Raw genomic sequence first — 18,572 nt, 5'->3', positions numbered from 1 at the left:
CCTATGAAGTAAAGGTTTTAGGAGACCTGTGAACAGTTGTTAACTATAAGCATGGTCCTGATCAACAAAAAAAAAATCCCACATTGTTATTATTAAAAACAATGCTGTCAAGCTTATTCCAAGTCCAGTGTTATCCACCTATTCACATGAAATAAAAAGTGTAGCAGTTTTTATTCTTACACACTTACAGACTGGTGTGTTATCAACATCTCTAATGATCATAAAAAGTGGTTATTTTTGATGGGAAAGGATCCATTTTTGTCTCCCCTTTATTATGTTCTTGTGACATTTTTACTTTTCATGCTATTTCATCAATGTTTGCGTGTTTTCTTCATTAAAAGCTATTACAGCATCCTGAAATAATTAAATCCTCCCCTCCCCAAAAAGCAACAGATAAAACGAATTCATGAATGAGGTAAACAATGAAAAGGAAAACATAATAAAATCATAAGCAGAGAATGCCAACAGAAAATTTATTTGATAAAGATGATTATGTAGTATTTCATAATGGAGCACCTTGCCATGTGTGACTCTATTGTTACCACACTGAGGGCGTGTTGTGTGACAGGAGGCCAAAACTCAGTCTTTTCTGTCATCCTGGGTGTGATCCTGAAATGTTATCATTCTTCTGGATTGCAGCTGCTGTTACAAATGTCTGCTGTCGTGTTAGAGATCTGCGGGAACATCCAGCACTTGGGCCTTATCCCAGCTCACCATGTGACTAAATCCAGCAGTAATCTCTGCTTCATTTAATGAGTCTGAGGTTCGCTGCCTGGTTTTTATTCTTTATGTGCCACCAGAGATCCAGCTCATGGAAGAAAGCAGAACAGGGGAGTGACCCGTGGCTGCCAGCATGGCTACTGCACTGACACTACTTAAGGCTACTGTCATCTGGGCGGACATCTGCGCTGCAATGCTTGCCCAGACCTCCAGTACGGCACCGCCATATAGTGGTTTTTATAGCAACGATTCTTTGTGTTTATTTATTTTCTAGCTGTAGAAAGCCCTGTTCACTGAAGGGGAGTTGGACTAGATGTCCTTCAAGGGTCCCTTCCAGCACAAACTGGGAAAGAAGGCAGCACAGCCTTATCCATGCTGCTCATGGGGAGCAGGCACCAGAGCTGTGCCCTGGCGTCTTCCCAGGGGAAAGTGGCCAGGTAGCTCCAAAAGAGCACACAAATGGAGGAACATATTGAAATGTGAGCAACAGAGGACCAACACCTGTGAACAAACTGAAGAATGAAGCCATCAAACAGAACAGATGTAGTCTTTGTTCATTTTCTCTCTTCAGAATCTGAATGGGCAGCTTTCACTCCATTTGCATCCTCTAGTTTAATTATAATTGTTTAAAATTGCTTAGCAGGAACCATCCTTCTTCAGTTACTATTCCTTCTTCTAAGTTTTCATTTCTGTTTGTTGGTTGTTTTTTTTTTATTATTTTTTTTTATTGTTCCACTTTTCTTCATACCCTCCTCCATCTCATTTGATGCTTCTGCCCAGCATTTCTTTTGTTGCTGTTCCTCTCTTTCTCTTCTCAGGGCCACACTGCTTCTCTGCATGCCTTAACAAAAAAACCCTCTCTTTTTTGCTGTTTTGACTCCCACCCCTCTTGATTAATTTCCTTTCTGCTCTATGCTTTCTAGTAATTCCAGCATTAGGCAGCAACACTGCTCCCAACTTTTAATACTGAGACGTGCAATCTGATGGGGAAAAAAGAAATTAATTACATTGTCAAAATCCTTCAGATGATTTGTTTTATTTGGAGTTGCTGGAGTTTGGAAGAACAGTAGTTTTCATGGATCTTCCAGATGTTTTGCTTCTGGTGATGACAGAAAAATGGATTAAGAAACTATGATTTCTGTTTGCTGTTCTAATTGCTTCACTGCATCATTATTCACTGCATCATCATTAAAGATATTATTTTATTTCTCTTCTATGAGTTATTTATCCTTTCATGCCATTCCTCTCCATGCTTCCTACTGTTTTATGTATTCTTTTGAATCCCCAAATTAATCACTCTTAAAATACACTGAGAAGCACTGCTGTAGAAAAGGCTGTCATCATTTGTACAGTAAACTCCTGGGAGAAAAGATGGTATTTTATGCCAGTGGGTATGCCCAACTTCTATAGAATTATTTGAACATAACCTTGGTCAATTTGAAAACTCTCAAAATATGATGTCCATGATGCAATTCAATTCTGTGTTTTAAAATCATACATGTCTAAGGTAAATATATTACAGAATCATAGAGTGAGGAAGGGACCTCAAAGCCCACCCATCCCAGCCCCTGCTGTGGGCAGGGTTGCCCCCCACCAGCTCAGGCTGACCAGGGCCCCATCCAACCTTGCCTGGAGTACCTTCAGGGATGTGAATCTAGGACTTGCTGCAAAGTTCAAACCTCTCTCGATGTTATTCCTCCCCAGGATTAAATGGGAGCATTGTTATTTCCTTATCTCTGCTAACAGCAAGAAAATTGAAAAGTTCTGGCATAAGGAAAGGTGTTGTCAGAATCTTTTACCAGCAAAATTGTGGATGATTACTCTTTCAATACAATTTTTTTTTTTATATGTTTCTAACCTAAAACTAATATCTGAAGGCACAAACAAGAGTATCTGTAAACACATTAAAAGTTCATTATTCTTCTCTCTTTATTCTTGGCTAAAACTTCTGCTGAAGCATCATACCCAGTTTGGAATAAAATAGACGCTTTGAATAAGGATATGAGCTCACTGGAGAAAACCTGGATGAGGAGAATGAAAATGAAATGGTTTTCTGAAAAAGAAGATCACATCAATGATGACACGCATCATTAAAGAATGGATACTGCATCATCTGAACTAAATTTTGAGAAGAATTGGTTCTTCAATTGTCATACAGAAGGAAAACACTGTGAAGAGGATGAGAATTGACGTCCAAATCTAACAACAAGGTGGCTGGAATATGCAAGCTAACCGAAGGGCTAGTGAGGAGCTGGGCTTGGCCTTCTTGCCACTGTACATTTCTGGGAAATAAGCATCTGTCAGGAATGGTCTACCTACCGTTAATTTTTAAGACATTAATTAGATAATATTTTTGCCAGGTTTGTTGTCTGTGACATGGCATAAAGAAGTGACTTTGTTAATCAAGCTGCAGCTCCCCACACCCTGGCTACTTTCTGCCTCACTGACCTATCTGCACTGTAGCCTTCTAATTTGATTAAAACATGATGGATGAACATAAGGGAAAAAATGAAGGCATTCATAGAACAAGTGCCATAAGGTGGCACTGCAGTATAGGGTACAGGACAACCTGGCTTCCTATTTCCTACAAGCAGTAGCTAACAAAAACATACAGAGCATCGCAACAGTGACTCCAACCATTTCAGCAGTAAGGCACCGGAGGTTGCCTAGTTACCTGAGGAAGTAATATTAGGCTAATATTAAGGGAACAAACTGAAAATAAGCTTCTTTCATTAGAAAGGATGTGACCGTTTTGGTACTTCTCCCCAGTTGCATCCGGGCTGTTTGCTTCCTCTCCCAGAGCACAAGAAGTGGTGTTTTAATACCCTGAGTCTCTTTCCACTGCCTAGTCTTCTTCAGGGGAAGGACTCCCTGGTTTAAAATTCTGGAGTTTGTTCAGTTTTAATGAAGTTCCTAAACTGGAACGGAGCTAAATTTATACAACCCTCCCCACAACAAAGAAACACGGCTGTACTGGTTGCAAAGTTTTCTAAATGCCTTCAAAATCCAAGCTGCTTCTGTAGTATACAGTAAGGGTCAGCTACCATAAAAACGTTTGTTATCACACTGGTACGATCTGAAGACAGTTTGCACGAAGCCTGTTGGATCTGGCAACACCCAGTTAATTCTGATTCATCCTTCTCTTACTCTGGCTGAGTAACAATACAGTGCCACTTGTTTTAGCATGCATGCATTGGGATCCATCTACAGAAAACCTGGACATGCATATAATCATATGAGAAAATGCTTCACTTAGGAAATCAGATCAAAGAAGAAAGAGAATTAAGGATGTTCTTTAATTTGGTTTCCTGAGCTTTGATAATAACATACACCTTTTGGGAAAGACTCAGGAATAAAGCCCATTCTCTCTAATCCCACATGTTCAGAAATTCTTTTTTTTTTTTTTTTTAATTCATCATGACTAAAGGCATTCAAAATTATCCTCTGTTATGCAATTAAGACTGCTCCAAGGATGTAGAAATGGAAAGGGAAATGGGGAGTGAATGAAGTAAAAGTACAGATTTTCTCAAGGGTGGTTGGAAAGCATTTGAATACAGTAATTTGTTAAGGGAACTTTGTCTTTCACCAAGCTGCTGAATTTATTCTGGTAATCTGCATGTGATTTTCTGCATAAGCAGACCAAATTCTGAATTATTACTTTGTTGCTACATGTTAAAATTAAGTACAGCTTTAGGCTGAATTAAGTGTCACCAATCTTGTTATTTCTTGGTAGCATTAAATGGGTTCTTCCATACAGTGCAGGCCTGAAAGCTAAAAATATTTTGTCCTTGCATTTGGAATTTAGATTTTGTTCGAGCTGCCATGTGGCATGATGGTGCAGCCAGTGCAGCCCTGAACAAGTGGCCAAACACAGAGCTAGCTTGAGGCTTCTCGGCAGTTTTAACAAGACTGAGTTGTCTCAACACAATTTAGAGAAGTGTCTGGGCTAGGAGCAGGAAGGGGCAGAGCGCTGAGTGAAGCTGGGCTTGTGGCTAATGAGGCCTGGCTGGAGGTAGGAGTGTAGACATCATGTCTTGCCTGAGGAGCACTGCTGTCCTGTGGGCTCTGCTGCCAGCAGCAGCACCCAGCATGGCCTTCCAGGGTCCTGCACAGGGGAAGTAAGTGGTAGGGCATAAGAATTATGTTGCCTTTGGTAGTCAGCTGTCCTGGGCAAATCCCAGCTTTGCTTATGCTTCTGGTTGGTCCTGCACAAAGGCAGCTTTTTATTCCAGCTGTTTCCCTCCTCAGTGTGTTTCACTTGTGTTTACAAGCCATAGGAGTCTTTGCTTGAACAGACACAGGGTGCTGCAAAAATCAATTTGTTTGCCATAATTTTCACTGTAAAGCTACAGGAGAGGGAGAAAGAGTGGAATACCTCTTTGGAAAGCAGCTGGTGGGATCTAGGGAGGATTATGTGGGCATCTGCCATCTTGATGAGGACAAAATTTGTCATATTGGTTCTCACATTACAGGTCTTCTCCAAACTCAGCCAAAATCAATGAAAAGCTTCCCATTAATTGCTGTCAGCTGCGTGTCAGCTTTCAAGTGCATATACATGTATTTGCAGCCACACATACAAGCTTGTAACACTGATGCAGTGCAGACAAATCATTAAAAGGTTGTAAAAACCTGTGAAAGTCCTATGCTAAAACTCTAGAAGGCATAATTAACATTAGCTGTTCCTAAACAAGCAAACATGAGGGAGTATTCATGCTTGAATATGGACAAACTTTTTGTTTGCTAATCTTAGTGGCAAAGAAGACAGTATTTATTTATTCTAGTCTGAATGACTTTAGCTGCTTTACAGTCCCAGGTACTTTATACAACAACTATTCCTTAGATCTTTCTATCACGTGATGCCATGTCTATTTGCTCTTCTTTTCCCCAGCATCTGCTTCCTATTCAAAGGACAAGAATTGTTCCCCCAGGTCCTTCAGTAGCTAGACTGCAGTGTGTCCACTTGATTTACATGTTAGCCAAATAAAACAAACTTGTACAATTTTGCTAGCTCATTTACCTGAAGCAAGTGCATTTTGATGAGAGAAGGGACTGGCTGAGCGGGGCAGAGTGAGCACAGGCAAGGAGAGTTCTTGTGTTGTATTTTCTACAGCAAGCTAACAGTAATTTTCAGCAGGGCCAAGAGCAATTTTTCTTGTTCTCCTGTGAAATGGGTTCCTTATCTCTTCCATTAATTTTTCATCATTTTTTTAGTTAGAGCAGACAGAGCACCTGGTTAAGTAAATTTCACAAAGACTCTGCAAAACCGAGATACGCATTTTTAAGATCGTAAGGGTTGATGGATGTATCTTGCTCGTTTTTCATGTACATTTTATGGTTGTTTTTTTCCCCACAGAATTTAACTTCTGAAAGCATCTTAAGCTATTCTAATCGCAACATATAGTCTGCTTTTCAGATACAGAGCACAATCAATGCTTTGACAGAATCTTGTGATAATGTTCAAACAAAATGGTTGGGTAAGCCCATTTCAGCACACATGAAGACCACACATCACTTTCCAGCACTAAGAATCATCCTGAGAGAGTTCTAATAGAGAAAGTTCATTGACAGTAATCACGGTTATCTGTCAGAAAGAGCCATGAAAACAGAAGATACATAATTTATGAATATTATTTTTAGCCTTTTTTTTTCCCCTTGGGAGCACTGCTGAAATGGAGAATGAAATGGCTAATGTACAAATTTGGGTACCTGCTGTCATGACTGCATGAACATCAACCATTTGAGAAGCTAATGAGAGAAGATGGACAAGTGGAGGTTGTGACAGAACACTTCTGAGTGGCTGGAGAAGTATCTGACAAGTGATCCAGCTGGCTTACTCCAACCAATGTAAATGCTGTAGATTTCCAGTGAGGATTTTTTATGGCTCATCTAGGAAAAGTTTAGCCAAAAGAACAGATCAGAAAACAGAAGCAAAGGAAATCCGAGCCAGTGTGAGTTTTCCTGTTATCTTTCCAAGCTTTTTGTACACATAAGTTTGGTCAGCTGAAGAGCTCCCTCATTTGTCCAGCACAGTTATTTCCATAGCAGAAGAAAGGCCAGAAGTGGAAATAAAAAGTGGTGGTGCTTCAGTATTCTATTTAGCTGATTTTCATTCTGTTTTGCCTTAATCTGGTGTTTGTCTTGGCCTACATAGAACTGACATATTTATGATGACTCAAGAAGTCTGAAGGATGCTTATTAGCTGTACATCAAAGGATATTCAGTTACTTCAGGAAGGGAGCGGAATAAAATGCACAACAATTTGCCTCAAATTGACTTTCCCTGGACAGTGGATAGGAATAACTTCTTCAGTTCTCCCACCGCTTGTGGTTTTGATTCAGCCATGCCTCTGTTGCAAACTGACCATGGCTGCAAAAGACATAACATTAGGAAGACAAAACATTTTGCAGAGCACAGGATGCCTTGGATCAGCCTGAAGGCTGGGCACCAAAGCTGCAGTCCTGTCCTCCTAAGTGTTGTTAATTTTCTTGTTAATTTGTTAGAATTAGTGTGAGCCCCACAGTGACACGAAAGAGTGTTTGAGGCTGTTACTATAGCATTTTCTACTAAAGGCTTGATTTTTTATTTTTAAATAGAGTGTAACGAAAACCAGGGTGAGACACTGTCCCTCTCGCCCCTGAGAGATTCATTATTGCTTAGATCAGGGCTACTGAAGTTTAGTGGGACATATGCCTGTTTGGGGCACATCTGCTGTCCATTTGTGCTGCTCTCTGAAGTCACTTAGATGAGATTATGCTCATCAAAGAAAGGTTCCAAGCATCTGCAGTCACAATAGGATGTCTGACCCATTAGAGGTCAAGCAAAGTGATCCCCCAAGGTGCCAGCTGCCTTCTGTGGTCTAGATAGTTACTCTGCTATGATTTCCTACCAGGTCTCTGTTTCTAAAGGCCAATATCCTCTATAGCTGAAAAACTACTGTAACTGGGTGGATGAACACTTTTCTTTAAAGGAATTATTTTCGTCAACAAGACTTAACATGCGTGGATAGTGAAAGAACAAGAGGGAATGGATTTAAACTAAGACGAAGGAAATTTAGGTTAGCTATTAGGAGGAAGTTTTTCACATAGAGGGTGGTGACACACTGGAACAGGTTGCCCAAGGAGGCTGTGGATGCCCCATCCCTGAGGCATTCAAGGCCAGGCTGGATGTGGCTCTGGGCAGCCTGGTCTGGTGGTTGGCGACCCTGCACATAGCAGGGGGTTGAAACTGGATGATCATTGTGGTCCTTTTCAACCCAGACCATTCTATGATTTTGTGATTCTAGGATACTATGACTATCACTGAGCATCAAGAACGTCACAGTTAATTGCCACAATTTGTAATTCCAGATGACAAGTCTAGGAATATATTCTGCATCTTACAAACACAAGGAATCTGGCATCAAAATTAGAGTTTCTGACTTCTTCTCAAGCTGTTGTTACAAGGACCTTAATTCTGAAAACAAAGGACTGAATTCTGTTAGTTCATGTCTTCAGTGAGATACTCGTATATATATAAGAAAAGCAGTGAATCTTCTTATTCTCATGGGATCTAGAAAAATCTCCAGAACACACAAAATCAGGGATGAGAACAGGGATGGGACCACACAGAACATAAAGTCACAGCAAAGGCACAGAGAGAGCAGGTTTGTGATATGCATCTGTTATGGCAAACAAAGAGAAGGCTCAGGGGTGACCTGAAGCAGCCTTTAAGTACCTAAAGGGGAGCTACAGGAAAGAAGGAGAAAGACTCTTTTGCACTGTCTGTAGTGATAGAATAAGGGGAAATGGCTTCATGCATACAGAGAGTAGATTTAGGTTAGATATAAGAAAAAGTCTTTTATAGTGAAGGTGGTGAGGCACTGAAACAGTTTACCTAGTGATGTGGTTGATGCCCTGTCCCTGGAGATTTTCAAGGCAAGGATCAGGCCCTGGGCAACCTGATGTAGCTGTGGTGTCCCTTTTCATTGCAGGGGAGTTGGACTAGATGGCCTTTAAAAGGTCCTTTCCAACTCTAAGGATTCTGTGATTCTATTATCTTACATTGTTTCATTTATCTGGAATTGAGGCATATTGTCTGCGCTCATTATTTAGTCCTTATAGTCCTTGAAGAGAGCTAAACAAACCTACATAATAGCTCACTTTACCCTAAAATAGGATAGAAATATAAATGATACTCTGGAAGAGAACATCTTAGAATACATACATAAGTAGAAACAGATGTGCGTAGGTGAGAGGAACCACATGTAACTTGGTCATGATAGAAAAGAAAGATATGAGTTAAACATTAGTTTGTACTAAGTAGAATAAAACAGAAAACGTTAAAGGGCTCTCAACCATGAAAACAAATAGCATCAGTGTTACCACTTCACAGCAGTGCATGCTTGCTCTGCATCTTAGAGGCAAGTTTGGAGCAAAGTATGAAGGTTTCCTTGGTACATTTGTATTCACTGAAGTATGAGATGTTACATATTTTTTACTGTCTTTTTTTCTTCGTTTTATTTAGGGAGAAATAGAACCACAAAAAGAATCTAGGAATTCTGTGATGCCATCTTTTGCCTCCTCCAGCTATTCCTGAAATAGCACTTTCATTTCCTTGTTCACAGCTCCTGTTAAACAAGGAAAAACCACAGCAGTCTTTTAAACACAATCCCAGTGGATTTCAGAGTTGTTTTTTTTTTAGTTTATTCTGAATAGTACTGAAATAAATCAGATACCTTGAGTAGATTTTTAAAAAGTATACTAAAAAAGAAAGGAAATTTGCTTTCCTGTCACTCTGTGACTGCCAAACGCTACATAGGAGGAGTTTACAGAGGAGTTTGGCATAGCTGCTAGACATACGGAAACCTTGTTCTTTTTTATTATGATCAAAGATATTATTGCAACTATCCTCCATCTCCAGCCACCAGTGTAAAAGAGATCTCTGGAAAGACTTTGCTGTGCTATCCTTAGTTCCCTGGACTTGTGTCTATTGCTTCCCAAACAGTCTCTTCTCCAAGCAGTCAAGGGCAAGAGTTTACACTTGCCTTCCAGCTATTGCTCTCATTTTGCACACTGCAGTAGAGATTCTTGGAGCATGCTCTCCAACATGCAGGTCTTCCATCTCTGAAATAAGTGAGATTGCTGTGATTACAGTAACTTTAGTAGCTTTTTGGAATCTGGACTTGGTTTCTTAGGCTGGTGCTTTGCAAAATAAAGTCATTCCAGTCATGGAGGTATAATAAATGAGAGAGGGGGATATGTCTTATTAACAATTTCCCAATCCAACAGCCTTTTTTACCTGAAGATTACACTGTTTGTAAAAATCTTTGCATTTCCAGCCCGTAATGGAAATCAGAGTGAAGTTCTGTAGCTTGACAGCCAAATTAGCCCCAGTCCTGCAAATTCTTTTACAGAATCTTATCTTTACAACGAGGAACAGATCCATTATGATTCTGCTCATTTTAGTAGATTCAAGCATGTGTCTTTTGATTGCATGGGGAAGAGAGAGGCAGGATGAAAGGAAATCCTAAATTGGTTAAATTTCCTCCATTGTGTAATTTACAAATTGCATTATAGGGAGCTTTCATGTGCCATATGGTCTAATCAAGATACTGGTACAGAATGGACCATCACCCCAGGCTATATTGAGCAGAACTTAGTGAATATCCATATTTGGAAGTTCTTAAGTTTTGAGTCTTTTAGCCACTTCTTAATTCAAATAAATTTGAAAAATAAGTTCAAGAATCAGAAATACTGTTGATGTTATGGTGATACTACCCTCAGACTGCACCAGAGAATGACTGAGCATATATCCAAGATGTGCAGACCTTGGTTCATACTCTAGTTACAAGACTTGGAATAGAGGTTTGACACAAGTCTTCCATCTTCAAGGACAGTGTTGTAACTGCTAAGATATCACGTTTAAAGCACAACTTTACAGTGTAGAAGGTGTCACACATTCACTGTATCAGTAAATATTTATATGGCCAAGAAGGAAGGAATACTCTTCAGTCCTGTGGCTTAGATGCAAAAGATATGTGAAAATGGAGGCTAATGTCTTCATTCTTTTGAAGATCCAGCAACTACCTTCATGGACCCCATTTAGTTTTATGTATGTTATTTCAATATATCTGCATATGTAAATATTAGCGGGAACTATTTTGGCCCATAAATACTAAAATTATTTCAGCAGTCTAAAGTGATCTTAATTACAGTTTTAAGACATTTTTTAATGTTATTGTTTGCTGTTTGTAAAGAACTGCTTACTTGGCCCTGAAGGACATAACTGATCTATGGTGGTGATATTAATACCCACACATTATCTAAGCTCTCCATGACCACAAGAAATAAGAAAGATCAAATGTATCAGGGGAGCCAAAGCCCAGCTGGAGCTAAAGCAGTGTGACATATTAAGAGTTACAGGAACAGCAGTTGTAAGAGGAGGTTCAGGAGGAACGTGCATCCTTTAATGCATGGGGGACACAGCCTCCTGATGGACAGAATGAAAAAGGCTCGAGTACTCAATTCCTTTTTTTGCTTCAGTTTTCACAAGCGAAGCCTCCACCCAGACTTTCATCCTTTTGGGAAGAGGAGGAACCAGAAGTAAAAAGTGAGATGTTAAGAGAAGCTGGATGCTCTTCACCTTTAAATTTGGATTTAAATCCAAAGAACCAGATGGGATTCATCTGAAGGTGCTGGAGGAGCTGATGGATGTGTGAGACTGCTGTTTATCGTTTGTGAGATATTGACAACTAGGAATGCTCCTAGGGAAAAGACTGACATTACATCTGTAATTTAAAGAGGCAAGTAGTCACTCGTTGAACTACAGGGCTGTCAGCCTCAGCTCTGTCAGATGGAACATGACCTCTTGGCTCTCCCAAGCACGGGAAGGTATCAGGAACACGTGAAGGTATCAGGTTCTCCCAAGCACAGACAGGTATCAGGAACAGTCAGTGCATTCAGAAGGAGAAATCATGCATACTCAAAGTTCTTGACTTCTGCAGAGAATTAATTGCCTCTGTGGGATAGTGGGGAGTGTCATTTGTAACATGACTTGACCTCATTATGGCTTTTGACGCTACCTCCCTCAGCCCTCCCTTTTGGAAGCAGAGGAAAACGTGCCAATTGATGAATGGGACAGAAAACCACAGTGATGAAAGACTGAATGATTTGGAAGCATGGACTGAACTATCAGGCTCAGAGCGGCAGTTCAGTCCTTGGCTGGTGGGTATATTTCACCAGGAAGAAGAGTATTGCAGGAGGTCAGTATGGGGGTCCATGTTCAAAATTTCCATCAGTTGCAATTCTCAAGAAATTGCAGTTGATACCAAACTGGGGTAAGTGTCTGATAGAAGTGTCCAGAAGGACCTCAAGAAAGTTGAGGATTGGAATAGCAGAAACTTCAGTGCAAATACCCACACTTTGGGCAGAATAATTCCATGTACCAGAGCAGGAAGCATCTGGCTGGGTAGCAGTCTTGCTGCCTGTGCTCAAGCTTTCTGGAAATGTAGGGCATTTGGGTTCTGTTGTTGTTATTGCTTTGTTTTTATGAGAGAAAAATTGTTTCTCCTGCACATTCTGCTCTTTGGAGCAATAACCTTAAAAGTTTGGAAAATGTTTTATTCATTGCTGTGAGCATGTGGATGCAATTAGTGCCAGGAATACTTACTATCATCCATGCTTCCATAAAATGGGAACTAGCATGAAGAATCAGGAAAATGATTTTTATCTTTGTTCACAGTAGTGATACAAGAGAACTGTGTACTGTTCTGAAATTCCTATGGAGATAGAAAGGAAAGTGAAAAACAAATTATAATGGTTATAATGCTTTACAGTTATTAGGGGCATGTCCTATTTATACACACAAAATAAGCATTTGATATGCTTATTTTGATTAAAGTGTCATGCTTGATACTTCTATCACGGGCAATCCAATAGAGAAAAACATAACAAGAACCAATGGTCAGAAAATTTGGGCTAAATTTTTACAATGAAGAAAAAGCGTGTCTTTAACAGAGTCAATAATTGCACCCGAATACAAATGATGTCCAAATAAGTACACCGAGAGAAGCATGGTTCTCCATCCTCAAAGTGGAACTGCCCAGGCTGCTTTCCAGAGACAAACACAAGTTATTAGCTGTAGTATATGAGTTCCTCTATGACAGCCCTTGAATGACATTATGCAGGATATAGTGTTGAAAGCATAACAACTTTACAAGATCTTACTGGCCAAATTCTGCTGTTGATGTGGACATCCTTGCAGATTTCAATAACATTATTAACATTTATTAAAATGAGAGATAAACTGCAAGTTATTTTCTTCTCATCTTTACCCTTATACGTGGTTTCCATATGTTGCAACAGAAAAGACAAAGACATTATTTCATTTCCTTTCTGAAAAAAGTGTTTTACTCAAGAGAGTCAATGAATCACAGTTAGTTAGGGTGGTCCCTTCAAGTCCATTTGGAAACGCTCATGAGATGACTGTGGTTGCAATTTGCCCATTAGGGGTTGGATAAAAATAAACTGCCCAGCTGTCAAGATTTATAAACTCACATGTGAGAATGATTATTTTTTATCAGAAAATGAGATCAACGAGTTACTTTAAGCTGAGAATGAAATTAATATGTTTATCGACCAATCTGTTTCTAACTCTGATATCTTTCATAAGCCTTTCAGTAAGCCTTCTCTAAGTCTGACTACTAAGGAAGCAAATGTACTTTGTCATCTGGTTTTATTTTGAGGAAACTGTGGCTCAGTTTTAAGAAATTCATTATAAATGTCTTAGAGGAGATTCAGAGGGAAAGTAACATTAAATCACTTTCCAAACAGCAATTTGAAGACAACGTCTTTATTAAAATTTTGAATATTATTAATGCATTGGATTTATTAAGACAAATTTGAAATGTTACATTTGAGGTTACCAATCTGTGGCTGGAGCTGTAGATTTATTTTTGAAGTAGATGACATAATATCTGCAATGCAAAGCGAGCTCTCATTCTGTTTGCAGCACATTCATCCACAGCAGCTCTGACTGCATGGACAATTACACTGGTGCAAAAATAATTTGCCCTACAGTTACCTCTGGTTTCTGAATTATTAATTCAGGCATTGCAATGCTGCTTTAAAATATAAATCTAAAATTTATGCAGCTTATTCCACAGACTGGTAGCATCAACTGTATCTTAATAAAAGCACTGTGTTAATGATTTACTTCATTAAAAACATTACTGCAAATTGCTGTTTGGAACACAACTTTATTTGACTTTTGCTCAAATGCCTTTATACTGACTCAAGAATGTGTCCTAATTCCCCACCACCAGCACCCACATGACAAAATATATTCTATCCTTTACTCATCAATGCCTAAAGCTTATCAAACAACACAAGCCAGATCATTTTGGACAGGGTTTCTGCCTTCAACATCTGCCCAGGGGACGTTCCCGGTGCTGTCAGTTTCTCCAGGCCAATGCTGGTCTTATGAGGGCAGGACGAGTCTCACTTCACACTGTGTCACTCCATTGTGTTTATAAATCAACTTCAACTTTTTTCGAGTTGTTGATGGTCATCAGTTTTCCAAGGGAAATTCAGATTCCTGGATACTACATTTAAATTATACTGCTTGGTTTTTATCATCCCATTCTGAAGCCCTTTTGGGAGCACTCAGCAAATCCCCAGGGGTCTGTGGGACATGGTGTGAAAGCCACCGTCCTGAAGGCTGCTCTAGAAGGAAGGACTGCCAGCCCATGCTGGGGCTGAGGAGATAGATCTCGGCACAAGGCAGAACAGCAGAACCACCAATCCATTGCCAGCACAGCATGACTGAAGAACTCTTTACAGAGGAGGGGGGAATTTGATTCCAGACAATTCCTTATTTCCAGTCTCTGAGCAGAACACACCACTTCAGAGTCTATTTCCAGAACAGCATGCTTCCTCCTCAGCAGAGGCATTGACTCACACTAAGGAATGTATTCCATTACCTCCTTGCTGGCTTGCTGCAGCTGCATGTAGAACCAGTTAGTTGCTCTGGAGACAGTGGCCAACAAACAGAAAAAATCACCAACTCCTTCAGGACTGGTCAAAGCAGTTTAACGACTGCATGCACACTTAAAATTGTAAAACTTTCCTGTTCCGTTGTCTTCTAAGAGTGGGCTCAACTGTTCCCTAATAACAAATTGAACTGTGGTTAATCTTGGTGACGTTCCACTGACTGGCTGTTGGAGAAGAGAGGGGCAGAGCCTAAGCTTGTTGGTGTGGGTAATGCTCATCCAGTGTTGACAGCAGTATAAACCTGAAATCAACTATAACAGCCAGTGGGAGTATTTGGAAAATAAGGTATGAGAAATGTAATATTGCATTGTTTTAAGAGAGGCACAGACTTTGCTCCAAAAGTAATGCCTCCTATTTATTTTCATAGAAACTACAACAGAGAGCTCAATAATACGTTTTGATAGAGAAAATTTTTATCTACACAGCACTATTTTTCAACACAGTCACCACCATGAGCTGTGCATTTTCACCAGCAACAAACAAAAGCCTGCATGCCACACTTGTAACAATCTGTACCAGCAGAGGTGACCCACTATTGCTCTTACAACTGCTAGAATGCACCACTCAGCCCTCACTATGCTTACATCCACTGGGTGGTCACCATAAATGTTCAGCAAGCATTGATAAATATCAATAGGTGCCATTTTTCTGCATGGAGGAATTCAATTCCACTTCTTTGCTTCATTTACACTTCCATGTTACGTGCCATCATGTCAAATTACCCCTCTGCTGACATCTGGCACATGGCAACAACATGAAATGGAACGTGGGCAGAAAGGTTCAACCTCTTTGCCATACCACCAACATCTGCCGCTGACATCATGAGTCAGATGTCAGAACAAAATAGGAGGCATTACTTTTGGAGCAGCCCTTAAATATTCAGTCACTTCATGATTTGTAGGGGCTGCAACTGAGGTCAGAGGTGTCATACTTGCCTCAGAGAAGCACGGCTGTGGTGGAGCATGCAGGCATGCCTGCATATACACAGAGATGTGGCGCTGTGCATCCATGCACAAGGTACACTCATACATACAGGTTATTGATGATCTAATAATCAGGTCCATCTGAGATGGATCTAGATACAAATGTACTTGCAAAAAACTAGACTTGCTATGGTATTATGTGATTGGAGAGCTTGGCACAGAAATTACACAAACATACAGTTGTATGTAGGTATAGGTTTGCATATGTAGGCATATTTCATTAATTATAGCTGTGTTATTATTATTAAAGTTCTGTAATCCTCATCCCATTACTGCTATTGCTATATTAGTTAATTTACTATGTGCTCTCAAGAGACTTTATTAATGTTGGCAGGAAAAGCACAACGGCTGTTCTGATGTCTAGACAAAAGGAATTAAAGACACTACAGAAATAATTACTCAATATTTCTTTTCTGTGGGAAGTTTCTATCTCACTCTCACTAGCCTTTTAATGCAGCTTTATTAAGCATTTAATGTAATAACCAGTGTGTGCTGTAATGGAATAACTGTTAGTATTTCACATGTATTTACAGTCGGGCAGGCTCTCCCTGCATAATATCAAAGTTAATTTAATGCTGTGGGTTTGAAATTAAATCATGAATATTAATTCTTTAGGACTGTCACTCCAAATAGAAAAAAAGAAATCACCACAACAGTTTGACTGGTGCTATGGAATTCCTGTACTAATTTGGTAAGGTAAGTTCTCTCTCTCAGCAAAAGAAGGAAAGGGATAAACAAAAAAGAAAAAAAAAAACAACTCTTTGTGGGAAACCTAATCCAAGCAATATTTAGGGAAGTACAGATTGTAGGGTCAGAAAGGACCAGCATGGTAAAAATCTTGAGTTCCTACCAAACCACCACACAAAACATCCTGCTGTGTCAAAAGAATTAATGGGAGGAGGCTCTGACAGCTTCTTCTAAAGCTCATGTCTTGATTTCTCTCGTGTCTTCCAAGTTATTTATGTTACTGGGCCTTCAAAATAAGGATCTGAGATCTATGAATGAGAGCCAGAGAAGTAGGAAGATTGCCATGTGAAGAAGTCAGAAGAAATGAGGAAAAGAAGATAAAAGCCACCTCAGAGGAAAGGGATCTGACAGAGCAAAGAAGCCCAGCAGAATGTGAGATGGAAAAGGGACATGCAGAAGATGTAACAGATTTTGAAAAGTTTCCATACTTACTAAGATTGAATTGAGTGAAACTGGTCTGAGTATCCAGTTAATAACTTTGTCAACACATCCACTCTTCGTTCAGACTAACCAGACTGTCCTCCCTGAGTGTGTGCAGTAGTTGTTTTAGTAGAACAGCTTAATTAAAACTGAAGGCAAAAGAGCACAAACAAAATGTTATTGCCACCCCTTCCCTTCTTTTGAGTGAAGTGACCTGCTCTACCTCTTTCCTTTCACAGTCCATCCCAGCCTGGAAGATCCTACATTACTGTGTGGGAGGCTCCAGCCTCTTCTATGTCACTGCCGGGCTCTGTGCCTACAAGCTGATAGAGTTGTTGGTTTTTTTTGTAACATGCTGCTGCTTTTACCCCACCCTTTTCTCTGCTTTCACTATGGCCAGGTAGGTCTCACTTTGCTACATCTATTGCTATTGTAACTGCTACACCTCCCTCCAGTGATTGATTACATATCTTAAAATTTGAGGACATGGAAGAAAAAATAAATGTCACCTGCAGATGAAGATCTACTTATTTCTGTATTTTTCCAGCAGACAAAAGAAGGTAGTCAGAACCAGAAAGAAGAGGAATTCAGGCAACTGAATAGCAGAGTCCAAGATCTTTTGATGCAGGAAAACATAGGCTAAAAAATCTTATATATAAGATAATATGTAGGTTGCTCCAAAAGTAATGCTTTCCATGGGAACTGCAACAGATACAAATAACACAATTTGATAGAGCAAATTCTTATCTACAAAGCCCTATTTGTCCATGCAGTCACCCCCATGAGCTGTACATTTTCACTAGCAATGAGCAAAAGCCTTTACGCCACACTCATAACAATCTGCCCCAGCAGTGGTGACCTACTGTTGCTGTTATCACTGCTGAAACGCACCACCTCACTGTGCTCACATCCACTGTTTGTTCACATTAAACGTTCAGCAAGCGCTGATGAATATCAGTGGGTGCCATTTTTTCCACATGGAGGAATTCATTTACACACCTGTACTTCATACACAGTTCCATGTTAGACACTATTGTGTCAGACTGCCCCTCTGCTGCCATCTGTCATGTGGCAACAAAATGCAAAGGATATTGGAGGGAAAGTTCAACCTCTACTGCCATACCACCACTACCTGCCTCTAGCTTCATGGGCCAACATGAAAAAATAGGAGGATTACTTTCAGAGCAGCTCCTGTATAACGATATACAACTAATGAAAACAAAATTATAACAAAAGAGTGAAAAAGATAAAAACGCCATTGTGACCTGGATTTTGAAAATGTTTTCCACTGGCCTTACTAGCAAAGACACTCAGTAGTGTTTTGGAGGCTGTCTGAAAGCCTGCAGCAAGAGGGTTAAAATAATCTGCTTTCTCAGGACTTCATCATGAAGTTAGAAGCTACATTGTATGTAAGCAAACCACCGAATGCATGTAATCCAAAACAAAGCCATTAACAAATCTGCCGTCACAACTGAACACAAGATTGTTCATAATGTCTATGGATACTATGGATGGGGCAAATTGTACCCAAAGTCTTTATCAAAGACACTGAATTCTCCAACTTTCCATCTAAATTCTCAATATACATGCATGGCTAAATATATATATGCCATGCATACTTTTTAAACACTTGAAATGAGGAAAAGAATGCAAAAGAAAAAGAAAGGTCTGAATG

Source organism: Tympanuchus pallidicinctus, unplaced genomic scaffold (genome assembly GCF_026119805.1).
Source record: "Tympanuchus pallidicinctus isolate F22 unplaced genomic scaffold, pur_lepc_1.0 scaffold14, whole genome shotgun sequence".
Lineage (NCBI taxonomy): Eukaryota > Metazoa > Chordata > Aves > Galliformes > Phasianidae > Tympanuchus > Tympanuchus pallidicinctus.
This window is presented reverse-complemented; position numbering follows the sequence as displayed.